Raw genomic sequence first — 24,714 nt, forward strand, 5'->3', positions numbered from 1 at the left:
CAAGTACACAGTAAACTTTATGATTTTCCCATAATGCATGAGTTCTTTTTTTGACTTGAATTTATTGGCATTAATCTCTCATAAAAATATTGCCAGATATATACTTTTTGCCCTAATGATTTGAATTAAAATGACTAGAACTTTATCTACTTTTCAGTTTTCTAATATTAAATATGAAAATATACATTCATTTTAATTAAACTTGTTAGAAAACAAATGGAAGCATCTTTGTATATTTTAACACAAATTATTTTGTTATTGATGTAATTCTCTCAAACTGTACATTTTGTTGCTTTTGCCACAAAGTCACAAGTCTGTCACATTTTTCCATGATTGACAGCCCTTGAATTAGGCCAGCTGTTGAAATGCTGTGCAGTTACTGCAAAAGCTTTCTGGAGGCCTTGACTATCACATTTTCATCGAATGTGAATTCCTTTTTGTACGTGTACATATTGTACAGAGAACAGAAGAGCTCACAGCAGCCCCTAAAAGGCATCTGTTCTTTATAGTGAGATGAAGAAGCTGCAGAAGGTTTGTGGAAACTTGCTGAAGCTTGTTGTCACTTAGCAGGAAGTGTTTAGAAGTTTGCAAAGAACAGAATTACAATTTGTCAAACGCTGCAAACTTCCCAGTGAGCACACCATGTTTGATTTCACCATTGCTCTAAATAGGATTGCACTTTATGTACTTTCAAGGTGACCAACTTTCCTTTTTAGTAAAATACTAAAAAATTCTGCACAGGAATTCACAGTTAATCAGGTGAGACTCTTCTTTTACTTTTACTTTTTTTGGTGGAATGGGGCGTGGAGACTATAGTGTAGAAGTCACAGTCATAGCAGTATAGGCACCTGCTTTGCTGATTGGGATGAAGGGAGTTTTCTTCTTTAATTAATTATAAATTTTCTTCAGGTTTACAAAAAATTCTTAGAAAAAGCCAGGGATGTGCAGGAACCAAGGCTTTATAATGTGAATCTGTACCTAAAAGCCCCTAGTTTAAGTCTCTTCACCACTACTCAGAATTTGTTCTTTATTATATATACTGGACCAGCTAGAATCAGCAAAGAATACATTGAATTCTAAAAGTTTTGAAATTTTTATTGTCAAATTCTCCTTCTCTCCCCTTACTCACCTGTGATTTCTAAGTTCGTAATTTTTTTAATAATCTATTCAACCATGCATTTTTAATCTTCCAGGGGGAAAAAAGTACTCTCTTCCCACCTCTTTCTGATTTGGTTGATTTGTTTTGGTCAAAAAAAGATCAAGTTGCTTTGGCTAAAGAAGGATTTGTTGGCCGGGCGCAGTGGCTCACGCCTGTAATCCCAGCACTTTGGGAGGCCGAGGCGGGCGGATCACGAGGTCAGGAGATCGAGACCATCCTGGCTAACACGGTGAAACCCCGTCTCTACTAAAAATACAAAAAATTAGCCGGGCGTGGTAGCGGGCGCCTGTAGTCCCAGCTACTCGGGAGGCTGAGGCAGGAGAATGGCGTGAACCCGGGAGGCGGAGCTTGCAGTGAGCCGAGATCGCGCCACTGCACTCCAGCCTGGGCGACAGAGCGAGACTCGTCTCAAAAAAAAAAAAAAAAAAAAAAAAAAAAAAAAAAAAAAAGAAGGATTTGTTAAGTGTATGGGGTTCACCCAAAATAAATTAGTACAATAAACCCTCAACCAAGTAACTTAGGACTGTGAAGTATAAGAAAATTGAGTCACAAGCACCTTTTTCCATTGGAAAAAAAATACTTTCAACCTTCTACATTAGAAGTATACATTGGATACAGTATTAGGATGAAAAAGTTTTGGTGAAAATATGATTTTATTGTAAACAAATCTAGGTGCTGTGATGAATCGTTTAAACCCTGAGGCTTATTTACCCCCCTGGGGCTAAAAGTACAGGCACAGGTAATTTAACAGTAACATTTAGAGAGTCATCTGCTGACTAAATAGGCTTCTCAATGTGGAAAGATTTCTCTTCATTTTTTTCTACTGGTACATGTTGGCTCATTCGAGAGAACCTGAATGATCAAATAAATTCTGGGGGTTTTCTCCTTATCTTGAATTTTATGATTTCATATTCTAAATAACTGGGACTTTCTCTTGAAGTAGGGAAAAAATATTTTCTATTGTCTTCAGCTGTTTTCTGAAATATTGCCTCGTGAATTAACACACTTTTGTATTAACTCTCCAATGTAAGTCCCTAAAAGTTTAACACTATCAAGTTTGTAAGAGATTCTTTTGTCTTTCAGGTATTGAGTTTGAGCAAATGGAATGCAATGTGCTGGAACTGGTCCTTGCAGCAGCATCCTGACACCTTGGGTCTATTTGCATAGTGCAGGTGGCCTGAGATGGCACTAGGCTCTTGAGAGACTTCAGGAACAAGTTGAGGCTTCTGCCTGTCATCTGAGTTTATGTACCATGTAAAAGACAACCTCACACTGTTTCTAACATGAAATGTTAAAAATTGTTATATCTTTTTCAAAAGGGAGAACCCTTTCTGATTAGTAAGAAGAATCGGCCAGGCGCAGTGGCTCACACCTGTAATCCCAGCACTTTGGGAGGCCGAGATGGGTGGATCACTTGAGGTCAGGAGTCCAAGACCAGCCTGGCTAACATGATGAAACCCCATCTCTACTAAAAATACAAAAATTAACCGGGAGTGGTGGCAGGTGCCTGTAATCCCAGCCACTAGGGAAGATGAGGCACAAGAATCTCTTGAATCCGGGAGCTGGAGGTTGTAGTGAGCCAAGATCGCGCCACTGCACTCCAGCCTGGGTCACAGAGTGAGACTCTCTCGAAAAATAAAAATAAATTAAAAAAAATAAAAAGAATCTTAATTTTTAAAGTTAGTTGAAAATGTGAATCCTTTTTAGGTTAAAATGGGCCTTGCTCTTTTGTTTACTCAGGGCAAAGTGGAAAGGAGGAGACAATCACTGGTAGGTCTCTGGTATACGTGTTCTAGAGTGGGTACAAATGACCATTTGATGAGTTGTTTCTAGGAACTTTATACATACCATGAGAACTGATGGAAAATCTCATTAATTCCTTAGGAACATTACCTCCCTTAATGAAAGGAAAACAGCCTATTGGCTCTCTAATAGTAATCAAGTGAAGTGTGGATAATTCTAGACTTTTATTTTTAATCACCACTTATAGGAAGCTGTACTTTTTACCACTAGGGTGTAACCAGAAACTATTACAAGCAATTTAATTGCAATGTGGATCCCCCTTTTCTGTAAAGATTTCATTCTAACTTGGGATTACCTTCTTGATCAAGGAGGCTTTATCAGATAATCCTGACATCTCAGTTACAGAGCAAGCAAAACTTTGCCTCCATGCTCTTAGGTCCTCTGGTTGGGCCTGAGAATTAAATTGGCATAAAATATATTAACAGGAGAAAAATACACAGACTTTTTACATGTACATGGGAGCTGCCATAGGAAAATAAAGACCCTAAGAAGTGGTAAAAACCCAAATGCTTATATAGCAGATTGAATAAAGAGTGACAATTGTGGAAAAGTAACTAAAATGTGTGAGGAGGCTCAAGGAAGATAAGAGTTATTTTAACAAGGTCTGTTTGTACAGGTTTTTTTTTAGTCTCAACTCCTCATCTCCGGTGACAAGAATGTTTCTTCTCTTCTGGTACAGGGAGCGCATCTTTCACATGGGAGTTTTTGTCTCCTGTTTGCAGGAAGAAAAGAGGAGATTGGAATGCCCTTCTTGCATTTGCTGTTTTTCAAGGGCCTTTAGCTCAAAATAATCTTTACACCAAACTAGCATATTTTGGGGTGACATATTCTGCCACCCTTCACAGTCTGTGATGGTTAATTTTATGTGTCAGCTTCTCTAGGGTAAGGGAAGTCCATATAACTGGTAAAACATTATTTCTGGGTGTGTCTTTGAGGATGTTGCTGGAAAAGATTAGCATTTGAGTCAGTGGACTAAGTAAGAAAATCACTAACATGGGCAGGCATCGTCCTATCCATTGAGGGTCAGAATAGAACAAAAAGGCAGAGAAAGAATGAATTCTCTTTTTTTGAGCTGGGGCATCTATCTTCTCCTGACTTCAGGTATCAGAGTTTCTGGTTCTCAGGTCTTTGGACTTGGCCTGAATTTCACTGCCTGCTTTCCTGTTTCTCCAGTTTGCAGAAGGCAGATCATGAGACTGCTAACCCTCTGTTAGCACATTAGTCTGTTCCCATAATTGATGGTGTGTGTGTGTGTGTGTGTGTGTGTGTGTGTGTGTGTGTGTGTGTTGGGAGCTATCTCCTCTTTTGTTTTTTTTTTTCTCTGAAGAACACTAACATACAGCTTCTTATACAAATAAACTGATGTTTAAAAACTTCTATGTTCATTTAAATGATTTTAAATTATGTATTAAACCTCTATGTTCAATAAATAACCTACCACGCTTAAATTTTTACTCAATTTGAATTGTCTCCTTCTTTTTTTGTGAGAAATTTCCCCAATGTGAGTAGAAGCACTCAAGTTTGTCTACTGATCTTAAAGCTAGGTTCATATATGGAATCATTTTTTTAAAATAACAATAACAATTACTGCCACATTGAAACACTGAACTCACTCCCTTCCTAACAAAATAAAACAAAACAAAACGTTTGGGTGAGGGAGCTCTAGTTAAAGAGTTTGGAGGGAAAGACATTGCTACTGAATACATTGTTTCTGTTCACCTTTATTTTTTTACTCCCTGAAATGAATCTCTTCCTAGAAAAGGAACAAGAATTTTCTTAAGGGCAGTCTGAGGTTGTGTTGTGGAACTGAGGAAGGGACTATACCTCTCCGACAGTTTCTGCAAAATAACCCTTGGATCCTGTATTTGAATAACCAGCCACAGTGGTTTCATTCTCACTACTCCATGGTCTCTCCAATGTCCACAATGCAGGGTTCTAAAGTTGATCTTTTATATTGGCCATCACTGGACAGAGTAAAAATGGCTAGAAAGGTTTATGTGACAGGATCACAAAACATTGAAATACAGAAAATATAAGCGTAATGTGATGAATCCCTTATATCCATTGGTGCCCTAGAAAAGTTTAATGATCAGCTTTCTGAAAAAAAGCATGCATGTATATGTATAACTTTATTATAAAATGTTCTGATATAAAATATGTGTAACATACAATTTACAAATAAGAATAAAATACACAGTACCCTGTATTGCACAATGAACATAACTAAATTTTTGTTGATTGTGGTTGACTTCTTATACACAGCTAAACTAGCCTATGATGAATGAATGAGAGTCATTCTGACATGAATGTGTGTTGATATTTTTGTAATATTTGTTGAATTTCCATGCTGTAAATGGTTCACAATGGGTGATTTCAACTACCAGCTTGATGTTACTGGATGTAGAATAGGAAAAACCCATAATTATGTCATTTGCACCATACAGATACAATAGACCTAAATAGCCCCAAGAACGTAGATAACAGAAAAACATAAAATAATTAGAAAGTGATGGATTTTGAATCTGTATTACCATTTTTTATGATATAATTCATTTAATTATAAGTTTATATCTTTTTTTAATGATGATTGTTTAGAAACTGGTTTGTAAAACTTTTCTAAATTTAACTATTGCTCTCATAAACCTGTAGAAGCCAGTTCTAGGAGACCACTACTTCACCTTTTGAAAGCATTCACTGTCAATTTCAAACATTTCTTTTATGATAAGAATACTTGTATGGATGGATCGCCTTATGTACTAGATAACTCTCTAGTTATATTAAACGCAATCCCAGCCTTAAAACCTTGAAAAATTATGTACAAGCATAACTTATTATATTGCACTTTGCAGATATTGAAGTTTTGGAGCAACCATGTGTAGAGAGTTTGTAGCAACTCTTGTCACTTCTATATATTTCACTTAAAATAATAAATTTTTCAGGGAACTTATTGGACTTCTGCTACAACTGAAATATCAAATATAAGATTAGATATTCTCTATTTCTACTTTCTTCATTCCACACTCAATATTGTTTCTCTTTTTTATTCCTCCCCATGTATGTTAAATAACAATAATTATGTATTCTCCAGAAAGACAAAACTAATAGGATATCTATAGATAAATAGAGATGTAAAAAAGGAGATGTATTATTAGAATTGACTTAGGTGATTATGGAGGCCAAAGAGTCCCATGATATACAGGCTGGAGAATGAGGAAATCTGGTAGTATAATTCACTCTGAGTCTGAAGGCCTAAGAACAGAGTGGCCCACTTCTGTAAGTCCCTGGAGTCTAAAAGTTCAAGAACCAGGAGTTCTGATGTGTGAGGGCAGGAGAAAATAAATGCCCCAGCTCAAGAACAGAGCAAATTTGTTGTATTTGCCCATTTGTTCACTTTGGGCCCTCAACAGATTAGATGGTTCCTATCCACATTGGTGAAGGTGACCTTCTATACTCCATCTACCTATTTAAATGCTAATATCTTCCAGAAACATTCTCACAGACACATCAAGAAATACAGCTAATCCTTGAACAACACTGGTTTGCACTGTGCAGGTCCATTTATACATGGATTTTTTTCAACCAAATGCAGATCAAAAACAGTGTTTGGCCCATATATGTGGGTTCTTCAGCACTGACTGTGGAACTTGAGTATATGCAAATTTTGGAATATGTAGCAGGTCCTGGAACCAATCCCTCCTATACATCTAGGAAGAACTGTAATGTTTTTCCAGTTATTTGAACATCTTTTAGTCCAATCAAGTCATCACATAAAATTAACCATCACAAGCATTGTTTTTCTTCCCAATACAAAGTTCTCAGTTTTGCAAAACGTAATCATATTGAAGTTGAGACTTGTTTTCACTCACTTCTCAAAAAACCAAAATGGGAAGTCACCTTAAATGAAATGCCAGCCTTCTTAAAACCTTGAAACACTACATATAGACATGCCTTATTGTATTGCACTTTGCTTTTTCGCACTTTGCAGATATTGCATCTTTTACAAATTGAAGGTTTCTAGCACCCCTGTTGTACAAAAAGTCTATTGGTGCCATTTTTACAATAGCATGTGCTCACTTTGTGTCTCTTGTCACATTTTAGTAATTCTTGCAGTATTTCAAACATTTTTATTATTACTATTTTGTCTTCCATGGTGATCTTTTATGTTACTATTATAATTGTTTTAGGGCACCATCAACTGCATCCATATAAGATAGTGTATGTAATCAATAAATATGTGTCTTCTGACTACTCCACCATCTGGCCATTCTCCCATCTCTCTTCCTCTCCTAGGGCCTCACTATTCCCCAAGACATAAAAATATTAAAATTAGGCCAATAATAATGGCCTCTAAGTGTTCAAGTGAAAGGAAGAGTCACACATCTCTAACTTTAAATAAGCTAGAAATGATTAAGCTTAGTGAAGAAATAATGTCAAAAGCTGAGATAGACCGAAAGCTAGGCTTCTTGTGCCTAAGAGTTAGCCAAGTTATGAATACAAAGGAAGAATTCTTAAAGGACATTGAAAATGCTACTTTAGTGAACACATGAATAATAAGAAAGGGACAGAGACTTACTGCTGATATGGAGGAAGTTTGAATGGTCTGGATAGATCAAGCCAGCCATGACATTCCTTTAAGTCAAAGCTTAATCCATAGGCATTACCTCTCTTCAGTTATCTGAAGGCTGAGAGAAGTGAGGAAGTTGCAGATGAAAAGTTTAAAGCTACCAGATGCTGGTTCATGAGGTTTAATGAAAGAAGCCATCTTCAAAACATAAAAGTGTAATGTGAAGCAACAAGCGCTGATGTAGAGGTTGCAGGAAGTTACCCAGAAGATATAGCTAAGATCATTGATAAAGATGGCTACACTAAACAACAGATTCTCAATGTAGACAAAACATCCTGCTATTGGCAGAAGATGTCACCTAGAACTTTTATAGCATGAGAGAAGTCAATGCCTGGCTTCAGAGCTTCAAAAAATAGGGTGCCTTTCTTGTGGAGAGCCAATGAAGCTGGTGAATTTAAATTGAAGCCAATGCCCATTTACCATTCTGAAAATTCTAAGGCCCTTAAGAATTTTGATGAATCTACTCTACTCATGCTCTGTAAATGGAATAACAAAGCCTGGATGACAGTACATCTGTTTACAGCATGGTTTACTGAATATTTTGAACCCACTATTGAGACCTACAGCTCAGAAAATAAGATTTATTGACAATATACCTGTTTACCCTAAAGGTCCGATGGAGATATCCAAGAAGATGAATGCTGTTTTTAAGCCTGCTAACACAACACCTATTCCACCCATTCTGTAGCTCATTGATCAAGGAGTAATTTTGACTTTCAAATCTTATTATTTAAGAAATACATTTTGTAAGGTTCTAACTGCCAGAGACACTGATTCCTATGATGGATCTGGGTAAAGTGAATCAAAAACATTCTGGAAAGAATTCATGATTCTAGATGCCATTAAGAACATTTGGGATTCATGAGAGGAGGTCAAATTATCAACATGAACAGGAGTTTGGGGGAAGTTGACTCCAACCTTCGTGGATGACCTGGAGGAGTTTATGACTTCAGAGGAGGAAGTAACTGCAGATGTGGTAGTAGAAAGAGAAATAGAACTGGAAGTGGAATCTGAAGATGTGACCAAATTGCTGCAATTGTGTGATAAAACTTAAAGAAGTAGCTTTTTACGGATGAGATGATGCCTACTCCATGTGAAGATGCTATGAACATTGCTGAAATGACAACAAAGGATTGAGAACATTACATAAACTTAGTTGATAAAGCAGTGGCAGGCCCGGCACAGGGGCTCAAGCCTGTAATCCCAGCACTTTGGGAGGCCTAGGCGGGCGGATCACAAGGTCAGGAGATTGAGACCATCCTGGCTAACATGGTGAAACCCCATCTCTACTAAAAATACAAAAAATTAGCCAGGTGTGGTGGTGGGTGCCTGTAGTCCCAGCTACTCGGGAGGCTGAGGCAGGAGAATGGCATGAACCCAGGAGGTGGAGCTTGCAGTGAGCCGAGACTGCGCCACTGCACTCCAGCATGGGCGACAGAGCAAGACTCCGTCTAAAAAAAAAAAAAAAAGCAGCGGCAGGCTTTGAGAGGACTGATTCCAATTTTGAAAGAAGATCTACTGGGAGTAAAATACTATCAAACAGCATCACATGCCACAGAGAAATATTTCATGAAAGAGTCAATGAATGCAGCAGACTTCCTTGTTGTCTTATTTTTAAAAATCACCACAGCCATCCCAACCTTCGGCTACCACCACCCTAATCAGTCAGTACTATCAACTTGGAGGAAAGACCCCTCCACAACCAAAACGACTGTGACTCACTGAAGGCTCAGATGATTGTTAGTATTTTTTAGCAATAAAGTATTTTTAAATAAAGGTGTGTACATTGTTTGTTTAGACGTAACACTATAGCATACTTAATAGTATACTGCATACTGTAAACACAACTTTCATATGCACTGGAAAGCTAAAAAAAAATGTGACTCACTTTACTGCAATATTTGCTTTACTGCAGTGGTCTGAAATTAAACCCACAATATCTCGGAGCTATGCATGTGTATTTTTAATACGAATGTTTTTAAGCCACAATACATCAGGATAAAGAGTTTGTAATTTACCGTCTGTGTCCAACTGATTCTTTTTATTTTTTGTCACTATATGAATAATTTACCAAAGTAAGCATAGAGGAATAGTGAACAATGACTTTTACTACACATTTTGATAAGAATTTAAATAAAACAAAACTTACTTTTTGTATCAAGTAAGTTTTGTCATTCAAACATCATAACTGATGAAATAATATTAGAATGGATCTTTTTAGCTAAAAATGATAATTCATTCTCATTGTCCTATAGTGTTCCACTGCAGAAATAAACCACAATTGATCATATGTTTGTATTATTTCACCTTGTTTGGAGGCTGTAATGAATAGACCTACTGTGAAGGCTTTTGTACATGTCTTTGGTGCAGATATGTATATATTTTCTGAGTATACAACTAGGAGATAGAATTGCTGGGTCATTGAGAATAATAATCACTGGACCTTTGGTATAAATATGTGCATTTTTGGGAAGCATCACCAATCAGTGGTTGTACCATTTTGACTCCCAGCAGTCAACTTTGAGAAAGATCTTTACCTTTTTAGAAGTTATCACAGGATCAAAGGGAACTATAACTACTAAACTGGAATTCTGGCACCAAAAACAGTTATATATTGCCTCTGCTTTGTCCCTTAATGCTTTTTTTTTTTTTTTGTATGGTTTATCTCTCCAATTCCATTTTGAGATATTAAAATAAAACAAAATACCTTTGCTTGTGTTGTCCCAAATCTCACAGATAGCCTGGAATCCTCAAATCTGTGGTACAGTACAAATTTAGAAACTTCTGGTTAGCATTGGGGGAAGGCCTCAAGTAGCTCTGATCCAAATTATGTTAAATAGAAAAATATGGAATTCCAAATTCCAGCATTTTTCCCTTATGTGTATATTTTTACTAACATCTTGAGCCAACCAATTTACTAGAAAATTGTGTTTCAAAATCACACCTGTCTGTGATGTTCTAGATGTCTCCCAGAAATTACAACCAAAGGAACAAATTCTGACCAGGATCTTTTTCTTCCACTTGTTTGTTATTTCCAGGAGTAAGAAGGCAGGGCCAACCTATCCATTGTTGGTCTCTTGGAACAAGATGTTAATTAAAATTAACATATAAAATTTTATGTCATATAAAATTCCATCATAGGAAAAAAGGTAAAAATCAGAGACATAACACTTTACATTTGAAATTCCTGCAGCACTTTTACAAGGTCTATATCATTTTGCTTACCACTTTATGATAAACCAATTTGTTTTATTGTCAAGAAAAATCTTTACTTTCTCCAGTATATTTCATTTAGTAGACATGTGTTAAGTTTGAATCTAAAGTTGCAGATTTATTGAAATATTTGAGATTACCTATTTAAACTTAAAAAATTTGTAAACAAAAGGAAACATTTTTTTCCCCATGTGAAAAAGTGAGGGCTTTAAAAACATTTCACATTGGTCTACATTCATTAGTCCTGTATTGCGTTTTATTATTCTATTTTTTCTTTTTAAATAATTGTCTAAGATTTTAAACCTTATTATTCTATATTTCCGTCTTTTAACTGGACAACATGGGTGTACTTCCTTTAAAAACATAATTACCAATTATTCTGCCAACCATAGCTTTTGCTGTCTTGTGCTATAAGATAATTCAATATGTAAGCAATTGCTTTGGAGTTCTCAGGTCAACTACCTGCTATTAAAATGGCTCCATGTCAACCTATGGCTGTATAATTCACTTTAAAGCTAGTGTATTAGGTTAGAGAAAGTTCCAAGTTATTGTCAAAAATGTTTCCGACTTTCAGGCAGACATATGCCATAATTTTTGAAAAGCACATTGAAAGGAAAATGAGGAGAAATGGTGCCTGGGCTTGAGTTATATCAACATAAACATTTTTTAAGCTACTCTGGCAGAGGCAATCTCATCTGAAGTCAATGCAAACCATTATAAAGTTGGGCGAAACCTTTGCTCGGCCATGAATGAAACCAGCACATGGCGTTTATATCAGGAAAGCAAAGAGTTTTGAAAGAATTGAGAGCCAAGGCTGGGCAAGATTGCATGTTGGAAAATTCAGTAATTCATGGATCATTTTCTTTTAAGCATATGCATGTTAACGTGTCTTTAAAACTTCAGAGAAGAACTTCTACTTTTTGATGCAAGTTACATGAGGTGCAGACAAAGAGTCTTATGATTTGTACAGGCACAAGATGCACAGCATTTTGAAAATCCCAAGATAGCTTATGCACTTTTTTTTTTTCTTCACAGTAGGAGTAGAACTTGAAGTTCTGAATCAGGAGTGTAAATTCATTGCAGTGTAACAAAAATTTGATAAATAGTAAAGGAAGTACAGATTAATTACCTAGGATTCTATTATCACATCCCACTCAAGTTACCATTAACCATTACACTGCAGGTAGTTTTTTAGGGTCTAGATACCTGCTGGTTTAGAAAACTGAAAGAGGTATAAACCATCTCAAAATGTTAGAAGGAACAATATAATGAGGTTCTATCTTTACTGAATCATTTTCAATCCAGAATCAAACGTACACAAACACAACAGAGCGTTCAGTAGTAATAGTATCTTCTGTATTTCTGGAAGCAGAGATCCAAATAGACTAATTTGATCATTCTTTTTTTCAACAAATATTGAGTATACGCTATCAAAATTCAATGCAACAATAGATGCATTTGTGAGGTGGTCCTACCAAACAGGAGATATTAAGTGTCTGGGTTAATGTCATAGTTAAGTGATTTACTAACCCTCCCAGGGCCACAGTTCATGACTCCTAACTCCTTATCATACTCTCTTTCTGCTCTACCATATGCCTTCATTTTTAGATTAGAACATGGAAGTTGTATTCTATATCGCTAGAAATTATGATTTTACTAGAATAAAACATGTCCTTTAAGGGGCACTAGCTTAATCTTACTGTGGATTACTAAATCTGACCACTCTTCATTATAAATGTCTCTAGAAGAATACTTTTGAAATTCTGGTTTTCAATACCACTAGCTAACAATGGTCTACTGGCATTATATGATGTCTTCTTTAATAAATCCAAAGAAGACAAAAGGAAAACATTTGCAATGTGTAAATATAGGTTTAGTGAAATTAGGTGTGGTGTGGCTTATGTATTCTGGAATGTATTTCAATGTTAAGTTTCATAGGAAAGAGAAAAATGTGTAAATGTAAAGGTAAAATATATTTTAACTTCAAAACCATGCATATCATTCATATCTTAATACCATCTTATCTTTATTCTTTTATGTATAAATTTCTATTTTTAAAACCACCAAACAAAACTGTTTCAACATATTTTTCTATTGACATGGTGTTCATCAAATAAAGTTGTCAAAACAGCACTTTTCAGTTTATTACAGTTCTTAGGCCTGGGCGAATGCAGCACTAGCCCTAAATTTTAGAAGCCCCTAAGGTTTATAGACACACCACACACACACACACACACACACACGTACACACAATTTATTAAGGAACACAGGCACATCAGCTGTTGGGGTCAAACATTCAGTACTGAGACAGCACAACTCACATCTGCTCTCCTATTAAACACATTTTAGGACCCAAAAAATGCTCTTTTGCCTTAAAAAAAAAATAAAAAGTAACTATCCAAATGACATGAAAGTTTGTGAGTGGTAGCTGACAGTCAAACATTCCTTCAGAATGTGGAAGGATATGAGTGACGGTTACCTAGGGTAAGAAGAAAAAATAAAGTTCTTGCATGACAAATTATCGTCTCCCAGTTGAAACAAGCATTCATTTTTTTTTTTTTTTTTTGCTTCTCTTTGTATTTTCAAATCACAAATTGAATTACAATTTCTGAAGGGACCATGAATTAGCAAATGTGGACAAATTTGCAATATTGGATAATTATTTAAAAGATAGGAGAATAGACAATACAACACTTAAGAGTTTTTAGCTTTATTTTACGGGTTTTATTTATACTCTTGCCTCACACCCCACAAATGTTAGGGGCTTGGCTCCTTCCATTTAGATTCTATTCTGCCAAAAAAAAAAAAAAAAGCCAATTTCCAAATCATGCCAAATATCTAGAAGAAAACAAGAAATTTCAGTGAGAAACCTTAGTCCCTTAGTCTGTCATTCAGGACATTCCATAGCATAATCCTGAATATCTTTGAAGTTTTATTCCTAGAACTGACCCTGAGAGAAGGATTTGTCAGCATGGAATGTGCTAAGGAAGAGCACAAAGAAGAATCCAGTAAAAGAGTCAGAGAGCAAGACAGGGAAGGGAAAGAATCAAAGCAAAGGTACAATATCAGGTTGTGAAAGTCTCAGTCTGATTCCAAGGGGGAGCACTAGAGTGCAAATTATACTTTGCATTTGGTGCTACTGTCAGCAAGGGAGCATAACTCTCATACTCTGGCACCAGTCAGTCATTGGTGTGAGTGTGGGGTGATGGGGATATGTGTGTGTCGGGGGGATCTCCTTCTTTTTCTTTACTGGCAAAGCAAATCCAATCACTCAAGATCAGTTCTCCAAAGGGAAACATGGAATTGGGGTGGTTCACCAATAGTGTACCCCACTCCTAGTACTTTCCCTTACTATTTTATGCCATTGTGTGAAAGGATGAATCTTTTTTTCCTCTTAGAGTTTTGCTATACATGAGTATATCAAGTGCTCTGAGAAGGCCGCTGTAAATAAAAATGTTTAACCCCAAAGTTACATAAGCCAACATATCTAGGAAGCATTTTGCCATGTATCTGTCAGCATCCTTAGAACACAGTTTGAGAATCACTTCTGTAGGATTTTATGATTTGTTTCTCCAATGCACCACGTGTTGTCCTTCCTTTGTGACTTAATGTATGCTAGCCCTTTTGCCTAGCATCTAATTTTCTATTAGAAGGAATGCTGAAGGAAGTTGTTTCTAATTCTTTATAACGCATGTCACAAAACACAGAAGTTACTGTTGTTCTTTTTTTCTAGTTGTCTATTAATGTGTCACCTCCTTGCTTTTCTGTTCCCTAGTAACACCCATAAGTATTTAGGCTCCTAAGTACAGTGCTTAGAACTACAACAAGGCACAGAGGAAGGTAACTACTAATTACACATTAAGTTGAATCAATAAGACATTAGTTAGGATTTTATACCTAATTTTCTCCCAAATTTTTACCTGGATATCTGGGAAAGAAAATGTTGAGGTTTATGCTGTTTCCCAAGCCAAGAAGAAATGTAGTCTAACACTGCTGAGATTCTTCAGTAGGTAATATGCTAAACCAAAGTGGCAATCTAATTCTGAGGAAGTTATCAACATGGAATGTAGGACAATGGTGCCGAGGAGGTAAATGTGTAAACAGATTTCTCACTAGCTTTGAGGATTACCTATAGTACACAATGAGATAAGAACGATTTAAATAAATATTGACACTAAGAGAACATTACATATTTTTAAAATCTGAAATGCTTTTATTTTCTAAAGGAAAAATATATAACTCGGTAATGAAAGTTCATAAAAAGCAGTGCTTTTACATGCTGAATTCTATGATGACATATATAAGTACAATTTTCAGGAGATAAAATGGAACCAAATTGCTAAGGGGAAAGTTCTACCTTCTATTTTTATTCTCTTTATCGATGTGAACTTCATTAGGAGCTGAATGCTTTTATGAAAGACTTTGTGTCACACAATGTGCAGGGATTTGCCTGAGAAATGAAAGGAGAAGTCAGCCATAGCCTGAGGAGACGGGCATATCAAGGCCTGCCAGGGAGCATTGGCCTGACTGCAGTGGGTGGGAACCAGCCATTCCTTAGCCTGGCCTACAGCTGTTGATTTCCTCCACCCCTCCTCTGGGGGTCTCATCCACTCCCTTGCTTTCACTGTCACTTAGGTTTGTGACCCTCAAATCTAAATCTCCAACTCCAAATTCACTCATCAGTACAAAACCAATACGGAATTACGATTGTCACAAGTTTTCTGCCTCAGGTCTCTCAAATTCAAGATATCTCAAACCAAACACATTAACTTCTCATACAATTCCTACATTAGCTCTTTGGGTTAATATCATTGCTACTACGGTTGCCCATGCTGTAAACCTTTTTTTTTTTTTTTTAAATTTCTGAGTGTTTTCTTTTCCTCCTATCCCACATCCTATTAGTTACAAAGTTTCTTTACTTTCAAATTTTGTCTTTTTCTTTATTTACATAATTCCTCTAGTGCAGAATATAGTAAAACTCATTTTTCCAGACTCAATGTCTCTCCCCTCAAATTTATTTTTTTCATTACTATCAAGGTTATTTTCTCAATACCCAGATGGATTACATATGTAGCACCTTTTCTTAAAACAAACAGATGAGTATAGAAGTAAACACCCTTGTAGCTCCTCTCTGTGTCAGAATAAAATAAAAGCTCCTCACTGTTGTTTAGCCAGTTTTTCTGGTTTCTCATCCACATTATCTCCCTATGTCATGTGAGAAATCACTTGCATTTTCTAAGTATTTCCAAATATGCTGTGCACTTTCACACCTTCATATTCTTATTACTGCTTTAAATGACCTTCCACATCTACTATCTCCACCTGGGGAAGCCACATTTCTTTTAAAGACACAGTCAAAATCTTGTTTTTCATATGAAAACTTTCCTGATCATTTCATCATCTTTGATCTCAAGATATTTTGCTTATATTCCTAAATAGCACTTGATCTTTATTAAAGTAAGCTGTACACACATCTTGATCTTATTAATCTTTGTGTCACTAGAGCTTAGTAGGTGCTCAAGAAATTTTTGCCAAACTAAGTTATTGAAATTAAATCAGGAAGATTCTTATTTATAGAGAATATACTTGCAGAACTGTCTGAGTTTTACAAATAGGTGAGTAAATGGTGAAGCTTATGTTTAGACTAAGGAAAAACTCAGATGATAGCTTGTATTTACCCAAGCCATAAGGTCTATTTCTGTGTTCCTACTGATGTCAATGAAACTCAGACTTTAGATTTGTCTCAGATAATTTCAACAAGCATTTATTTTTAGAGGTTACAGTTTATTGTGGTTCCACCATCCATAAAATAAAATTAATAACTCTTGTCCTCTGTACTCCAGAGGCTCTTGTTAGGGTTCTTGTTAGAGATTTAATTTCTGCAGGAAAAAAAAAAAAAAAGAAGTTTCTATGTGTGCTTTGTTAAAATAGCCCTCATCTAAAATAGCTTGTATTTACATGCACAACTTTGCATATAACTCAGGAGGAAAAAACAAGCAACTAGCCAATCAAACATATGAAAACAATAACAACCACAACTACTAAAAAATCTCCCCTGCCCAATTGCCCTTTTCTGAATCACACAAATATCAGATGGAAAAGAATTCAGATATTCCCTAAATATCTTAGATATAGTTATATCCTTCTACAATATGTAACTCCCAATTGTGAGTACTGGATCTTTTGATGAAATAGCAGGGTCAAGCCTTTTGCCACATTTAAAAGACTGATGCAATTCTCTTCGGCAGGTTTTGACCACAATGTAAAATCTCCCCACAGTTTGACAATTGACATTCTCTAGCACAGAAGAAGCCATTACCATCTGTCATGTGACTGCTCTGAGGATAATGAGAATGCCTTGGACATGTGGGTTGGAAAGAAATGACTTTATTCCAAGTAAAATAAATCTAAATAATACAAATGCAGTGGGAGTGTTGCTAAATATTTCTGGAGACTCTTGAGGCACTTTAGAAGAAAATGAATCATTTTAGTAATCATTTTTGCTTCTCTTTCTCCTAACTCTGACAATTTAAAAATATCATACAGGCAGAACCTGTGTTTTAAACTCTGCCTGTACTTCCAGAGGGTGTCCGTAGGGCTTTGCCTGCAGGGAGGTCACCAGGAGTCAATGCAAATCAGGCCAGTTGCCTCAGGTTTCCTCCAGGACCCTTGCAGCACAGGCAGGTTTTAGAACAGCAACTGTGTAGAAAAAGGAACACTACCAATGTATTGAAACAAAACAAAAATAAGGTTGTTTATTCTCCTGTTTAACATAGGGCAAGATTTTTTTTAGGTCTTTAACCCTCTGCTCCTGCCCAACAGAGGTGATCGCTGCGCTAGCAGGCTATGTTTGCTCAGGGCTCCTCAGGTAGCTGCAATGGCTGGTGTTCAAGGGAGGATGAAGTCTCAACTCTGAAGTTCTGCCTTCTGTCAGACCTTTTAATGTAATCTTCACATTCATTCTGTTTAATAACCTTTTGTCCAATAGACATAAGTTAAGCATAGATATGTGTCTGACTGCAATGAATTAGTTTCCTAACAGGTGAAGGAATCCTTGCCAAGATTCTGCAGAGACCTGGTCAATGTAGATAATGTGGTACATTAGAGCACAGGCTGGCAGTTCATCGTTCTATGAATAGATATAGATTTAGCATTTATGAGAGCCTTTGAATAGGAGAAAACAGAGCAATGAGTAGCAGACAGTCCTTCCTGGGTTTGATTTTAGTTAGCACTTTCACATCAGGTCAATGAATCTCTTGTTAGTACTAAAAAAAAAATGTGTACTCAAATATCAAAAGGTACTACGACTTTTTTTACAAGTGAATTTTTGCCTAAAACATTATTAATCCTATATATAAATAACTTAAAAATAATTGAAAGCCCATTTTCACCCTTTCTATTAATTTAGTTTTTCCCTCAGTGGAGGAAAATGTTTGCTTTGTATTTCTCCTAGTAAAGTTAAATAACCTGATTGAAAATGGGCATGGAGAAGGCGGATAGGGAGAGATTTGTTAAAGCATACAAAATTACAGCTAGATAGAAGGAATAAGTTCTAGGGTTCTATGGCACTGGATGACTACAGTTAACAATAATATACAGTTTCAAATAGCTAGAAGGAGGATATTAAATATTCCTAACACAAAGAAATAATACATGTTTCAGATGGTGGATACGCACTAGATACGAATGAAGACATCACTATGTACCCCATAAATAGGTACAATTATTATATGTCAATTAAAAATAAAATTTAAAAACATAAAGAAATGCACTGACATTGAGACTTGTGTTCTGGTCTGGTGTAGCCACCAGCTTCCTCTACTTTGGACAAGTCACTTGATCTGTCTAGTTTATAGTTACATCCTCCGTAGTTGAAGAGCTGGAGTCCCATGACTAGAACTCTGGGCTTATGAAGAGTTGGGGTCCCATGATTCCTTTTAGCTCTTAGAATTTTATGAAAAACCATCAAGATAATGATGGTATCCTTTTCCATCTCAAATTAATTATGCAAGGTCTTCAGACCTGTTTAAATAATATTGTGGCTTATATTTATTAGAGATTCTTTTATGGTACTTGCTTTGAGTTAAGTTTTAAAAATTATTTTTGTTAAGGTTCACTTGTGTTTTCTTGTTTGAATTTAATACCTGATTTGAATTGTCCCTGTCTCCTAAGTGATTGTTCACTTTCCTCTTTTCTCTGGGTCTTCTTTTCAAGGCCACAGCTTGAATATCAGTGACACAAATGTCTGAATAGCTCCTAGAGTACTTAGGAGCAGTACACTCTACAGCTATTTGAAATGCTTAGTTCTTCCTTCTGCCCATTCTGCTCTACTATTTCCTCTTTTCGTTTCCATCTCTCTTTCTCTGCACTCTGATGCTCAAAGCCTTCCTGATTTCCAGAAGTGTTAAGAGCACTGCTCAACAGCAAAGCCAGTATTCCAGAGCAGAAGGATGCTGTCTCCTGCTCTAAAGATAATATACGGGAAGTGCTGGAGCCAGTGCTCAGCCCAGTACTTGTCACAGAACTGGCAGTCATCAAATGGAGCTCCTTTTCCCTAAGGGTAGACATTTCCTATTCTACTGCTCTAAATCTTGTTCACTGATCATGGCTTTTCCTAGGTTTATAATAAGATTGCAGGTTTAGTCAGCACTAACGAGTGGAGTGGGTGGATGAATCAGACATATCTGGGATCTGTAGTTCTTACATGTCTCTGTTACCTTGTCCTGTCCCAGAGCAGCTGAAGTGGCCAGTTCTGTTTGAGCTCCAACATATTTCACAAAGACAATCTGACCATGCCCACTTACTGCCCGGGGGCTTCCTTGCTGATACTGACATATAAGACCCCAAAGGAGCTGCTGAGCATTTATGTGAGTACAATCCGGAAGTCCAGATGCAGGGAGAGGAGGAACAGAAGACTGGGAGCTAGAAATTTCCGCTCTGAAGAACAAATCTATGACCAATGGAGGCTAGATCAAGTGGGTAAATTTTTCCCCTTTCCTAGACCTAGAGAGAATTACCACTTTGGTAGTGAACATGTGGGATCTTTTTCACTTGATAAAGTGAGTTGCATTTGATACCAGCTCTGTAAAACATCCAATTATTAGTTCTTCTGTTCTTCTCTGGCTCACTCCTCTCTCTCTCACTTGTATTTGCCTGGGTTTGCACTCTAATAAAATATTCAGACTGAAGTTTTTGTTTCAGGCTCTGCTTCCTGGGGAAATCAGATTAAGATATTGGTCAATTTAGACAATATTCATGAACACATAGAATCATTTATGATCTGGTGAGTTGTAATAAAATGGAATATATTTTGCACTATGAGATATTTAAGATAGTGGAAGACTATGGAGGTCAGATGTATTAACTAGTTATCAGTTCCTGCTCTAGGCCCACCATAATTTTCTTAAATTTAATGCTCTATGGCACGGTAGAAATACATTAAGATAGAAAAAGCAGTACACATAAATTCACAAGGATTTTCTCTTTTCAGTTTTGTAGATAAGAAAGAATGTTTCCCAAATGTGAAGGGCAAAAATATTGCTGAAACCAAATCTGTTTTTTATACTTATTTTTAAAGATATGCTCACATTAAAATGCTTCTTGCTATTTCTACAGAGATAGGTAGAAAGATTTTGGAAATGTTGCTTATGAAAAATGTTTCTAAGTTAATACTGGTAAAAACAATCCAGTCTTTTGTCTATACAACAGTTTGAATTTCACATTTGCCATCCTTATCTAAACAGATTTTTAGAGAAAACAATAGATATTCATGTATTCAACAAATACTTGTTTTGTATCTGTTCTGTGCTATGAACTGCTTTATGTGCTGAAAATTCAGCAGTGAACAAGATAAGCCAGGTCCTTGCTTTCATGGAGCTTATGTTCTAGGAAAAGGAAATAGACAAAACAAAAGAGCACACAGGTAAATGAACAAGATAATTTTTAAAGGTGACAGTGCCGTGAAGACAATGAAAGAGAGGTGGTGTGTAAGAATTGAGGGAATCTGTTTTAGATTAGGTAGTCAGGAGAGATCACTGTGGATGTGATTTGAGCAGTGAATAATTCCTAGAAGCTGACTGTGCGAAGCCTGGGGTAAAGATTTCCAAATGATGGGCAAAACAAGTGCAAAGGCCCAACAAGGGAAATGAGTTGGTATAGACCAGGAGAAGAAGGACCCTGCTATATTTTGAGGGTAGTGCTAGGAGCTACTGTGCTAATAAATGATATCAGACAGGTTAGAAATGGCCAGAGTCTCATTTTAGGTCAGATTAAGGAGTTTGAGTTTATTCAAAATGCAATGGAAATCCATTGAAGGGTGAATGACAAAGAGCCAGTTTCATAGTACTCTTGCAGCAGTTGGAATATTAAAATAAAAAAATCTGATGATTACTTTTTAAGATATCAGAATTAAGAAGTTTGATCAAGAAAGTGATATAATCTGATTTATATTTTGATCACACTCTGCTAGGGACATTTTCCTACTTCAAGTAAAGAGTAGAAGACTTATCTGGATATAGGTCCCTTTACCCACTCTTCTTTATATCATTGTTGCTTAAATATTTCCTCTACTTACTTTGAGAACCACATCAGACAATGTAATTTTTCTTCAACTGTCTCAATATAATTTAGAAAACTCAGAAGAAGATAGTTTGTTTTAGTGATCCATTTTTTGGCTCTTTTCATAGTTATTTCTTCATTCTTAATGTTACAATTTCCTTCTTAATTCATTTCATTTATGTTTGAAGGAAATTCTTTTAGAGTAGGTCTGTTGATGACAAATTGTCTTAGTTTTCCTTCATCTGAAGATGTCTTGATTTTATCTTCATTCCTAAAAAAGGAATGCTGGGTGTAAACTTCAGGATTGACTGCTTTTTGCATTTCAAAAACTTTATGTCCCTTCCTTGTGGCTCCTGTAGTTCAGGATGATAAACCTACTGTCATTCAAATAATGACTCCTCTGTAAGTAATGTGTCATTTCTTTCACTGTTTTCAAGGTTCTTTTTTTTCTTTAGTTCTTTGAGGATGGTGTATGATATATCTTGGCATGGATTTCTTTGGGTTTATCCTGTTTGTGGTTTACTCTTGGATATATAAGTTTATGTCTTTCACCAAATTTGAAAATTTTTAGCCATTATTTCATCAAATACTTTTTCAGCTACACACTGCTTATTGACTTGTCAATAATATGCAAGTTAGATCTTTTTTTATTGTCCCTCAGCTTCCTGATATTTGTTTATTTCTCTTCAGTCTAATTTCTCTCTGTTTTTTGGATTCAGAAATTTCTATTATTCCACCTTTAAAGTTACTGATTCTTTTCTCTGTATATTTATTTCACTATTGAGTCAACCAGTGATTTTTAACATTTTGATTACTGTATTTTCTAGTTTTAAACTTTTCACTTCTCTTTGCATTTTCTATTTATTTGCTGAGATTTTTCTATGTTTTTCATTTGTTTTAGTTTGTATGCTATAATTAATTGAAGCATTTTTATGATAGCTGCTTTAAAAATCAGCTATCATAATTACAACATTTGTATCATCTTAGCATTGCCATCAATTGATTGTCTTTTCCCATCCCAGTTGAGATTTCCTTTGTTTTAGGTTTAGTGAATGATTTGCAATTGTATCCTGGACATTTTGGGCATTATGTTTGTGAGGTTCTGAATGTTACTGAATGTTCTTTAATTCATAGGAAATCACCATGCTTAGGTGTAACGTGCAGGTTCAATTGGGAGTGGAGAGTTAGCTCCCTGCTTGAGATCTGCTGTCCCAACTCTGGCATAAACAAAGTATTAATTCTCATCACCTTACTCTGCCTCATTGTGGAGGGTGGGGGTGAAAACTTTGCTGCCTGCTGGTCTCTACTGACACCTCCCTGGTGAAAGCAGAGCTTGCACTGCCTCATTGCTTCCTGCTGGGGGTGAAAGTTTTGCTCCTTGTTGAGTCCTGCTGACACTGGCAGGGCTGGGGAGAAGTGAGGTGCCAACTAATCTTGCTAGTTTCACCACATCGCTGCTGGGTGGGGTGGGAATTCAGCTCCACAGTGAGCCTGCTAACATCAGAGAAGTGATTTGTGTTTTTAAAAATCACACTGGTTCTGTGTTGAGTATGGATTGTCTTGAGACATGCAATAATGCAGGAAAATACAGGGAAAGGTGGCTGTCAGTCAAAGTGAGAGACTGGTTTCCATGTAGATCCACTTTAAACTTCTAGGAAACTAAATGCAATAATTCTTATCATTTCAAATAAGGCTCATGTCATGATGCCTTTTATGATGGGGAGCATCTTTATTTGTATTTAGATGGAGATAATTATTCGGTTTGAAGTTCATATAGTATAGAATTATTTTCTTCATTCCATGCAAGAATTAAGGGGTGTCACATTATTTTTCTGGGAACAGACTGAATCAGTGAATTAACATGTTCTGTGGCTCATTCATGGTTACATCAGATTTCACTTAAATAAAATTTACCAGAAGTAAGTAAAAATATTATAAAAGATTATAGAATGACAGTTAAAAGTTTGGGCTTTGGAATATGGCATACCTGGATATAAGTCCCAGCTTCCTGATTTATAGATATGTGACTTCAGAATATGCATTTAACCTCCTTAAACCTCACATTCCACATCTGTTATATGGGTTTGAAAATACCCATTTATCATAGTGTTGTGAAGGCTAAGATATAGAGAAAAAGGCTGTATTGTTATATTTCATTCTTGGAAGTCATTATAGAATGATTTTTTTTCTTCTGAGGACATTTTTATGATTCATGATTTAAATAATTTCCTCAAAGAGAAGAAAGATTATTCAAATCAGTAGTGCATTTGTGTAAGATGTCATACTGCCGATATATGTGTATACAAACAAATAGAAGGCACCTAATGATTTTATATTGCACTGTTTAAACTTGTAGAATTATAATTTTTGGAGAAATTAAATACATGATTTTTTTTTTTAAACCAAGTTCAGTGGGATTGATGCTCAAAGAATCGTGAATAGAACTAAAGGCAAACTTAACCAAGTTAGGCTAAGCTGGTCTTGGTTACATAAGACTCTTGGAGTTTATGTCTATCACTAGAATAATTCTAATTAGGCCTATGATTTCTAAAAGCCACAAAGCCTTTCTGTGTCTCTTTTTTTTTTCTGTCTCTGAGATGGCAGTGAGGGCAGTTATTGGTTTTCTGTTTGCCACACTTGATTAGTAAGCCAATGTCTTGGGTTCATTTGTGTGCTGATCCTTTGCTTGTCTGTTGATGAATGGAGTTTAAAGAGGATGAATTTGATTCTCTTTCTCTTACTTGACTAAAAATAACAAATATTTAATAAATTCATGCTATAAGCAAGGCACTTTAGAAGCATCCTTTAGGATAGTGAGTTATCACATAACTGTCCCTGAGACAGACTATTTGACAGTCTCTTCAAAATCTATTCCCTCCCTCTTAATATTGTCCAGATGTTCATCTTCCTCTAGGCAGCCATGTGCTCAGGAAAGGCTGGTTCTGCTCTCCTTTTGGTCAAAAAGAGGCTTTTAATTTGTCTAACCAATTTGATGCCCCCCTTCCTTTGCCAATGATGGCTTAGACATCAGCCTGTGAGACAATTTTAGTTATTAAATAGTCTGCTGCTAGGTTCCTGGGAAGGGCTTATTTATTCGTAAAAGGAGGAACAAAAAATGAATGTCCTCCCTCTTCTTCTGGACATAGTCCTGTTTAGATGTGAAGCTCACAACTATTGCAATCATCTTGTAGACATGGGAGGAGAAGGTCCAAGAACAGCCAAGAGTCTTCTGATGGTGGAGCAGAGGTGAGCCACTCTCCGAACCAACCCAGCATCACACTTTGTCTAGGTTTCCTATATTTTTTAAGTACATCTTCTTGTTGTGTAAGTCAGCTGTCAAGGTTTCCTGTTACTTCCA

Source organism: Pan paniscus, chromosome 4 (assembly GCF_029289425.2).
Source record: "Pan paniscus chromosome 4, NHGRI_mPanPan1-v2.0_pri, whole genome shotgun sequence".
NCBI classification, from domain to species: Eukaryota; Metazoa; Chordata; class Mammalia; order Primates; family Hominidae; genus Pan; species Pan paniscus.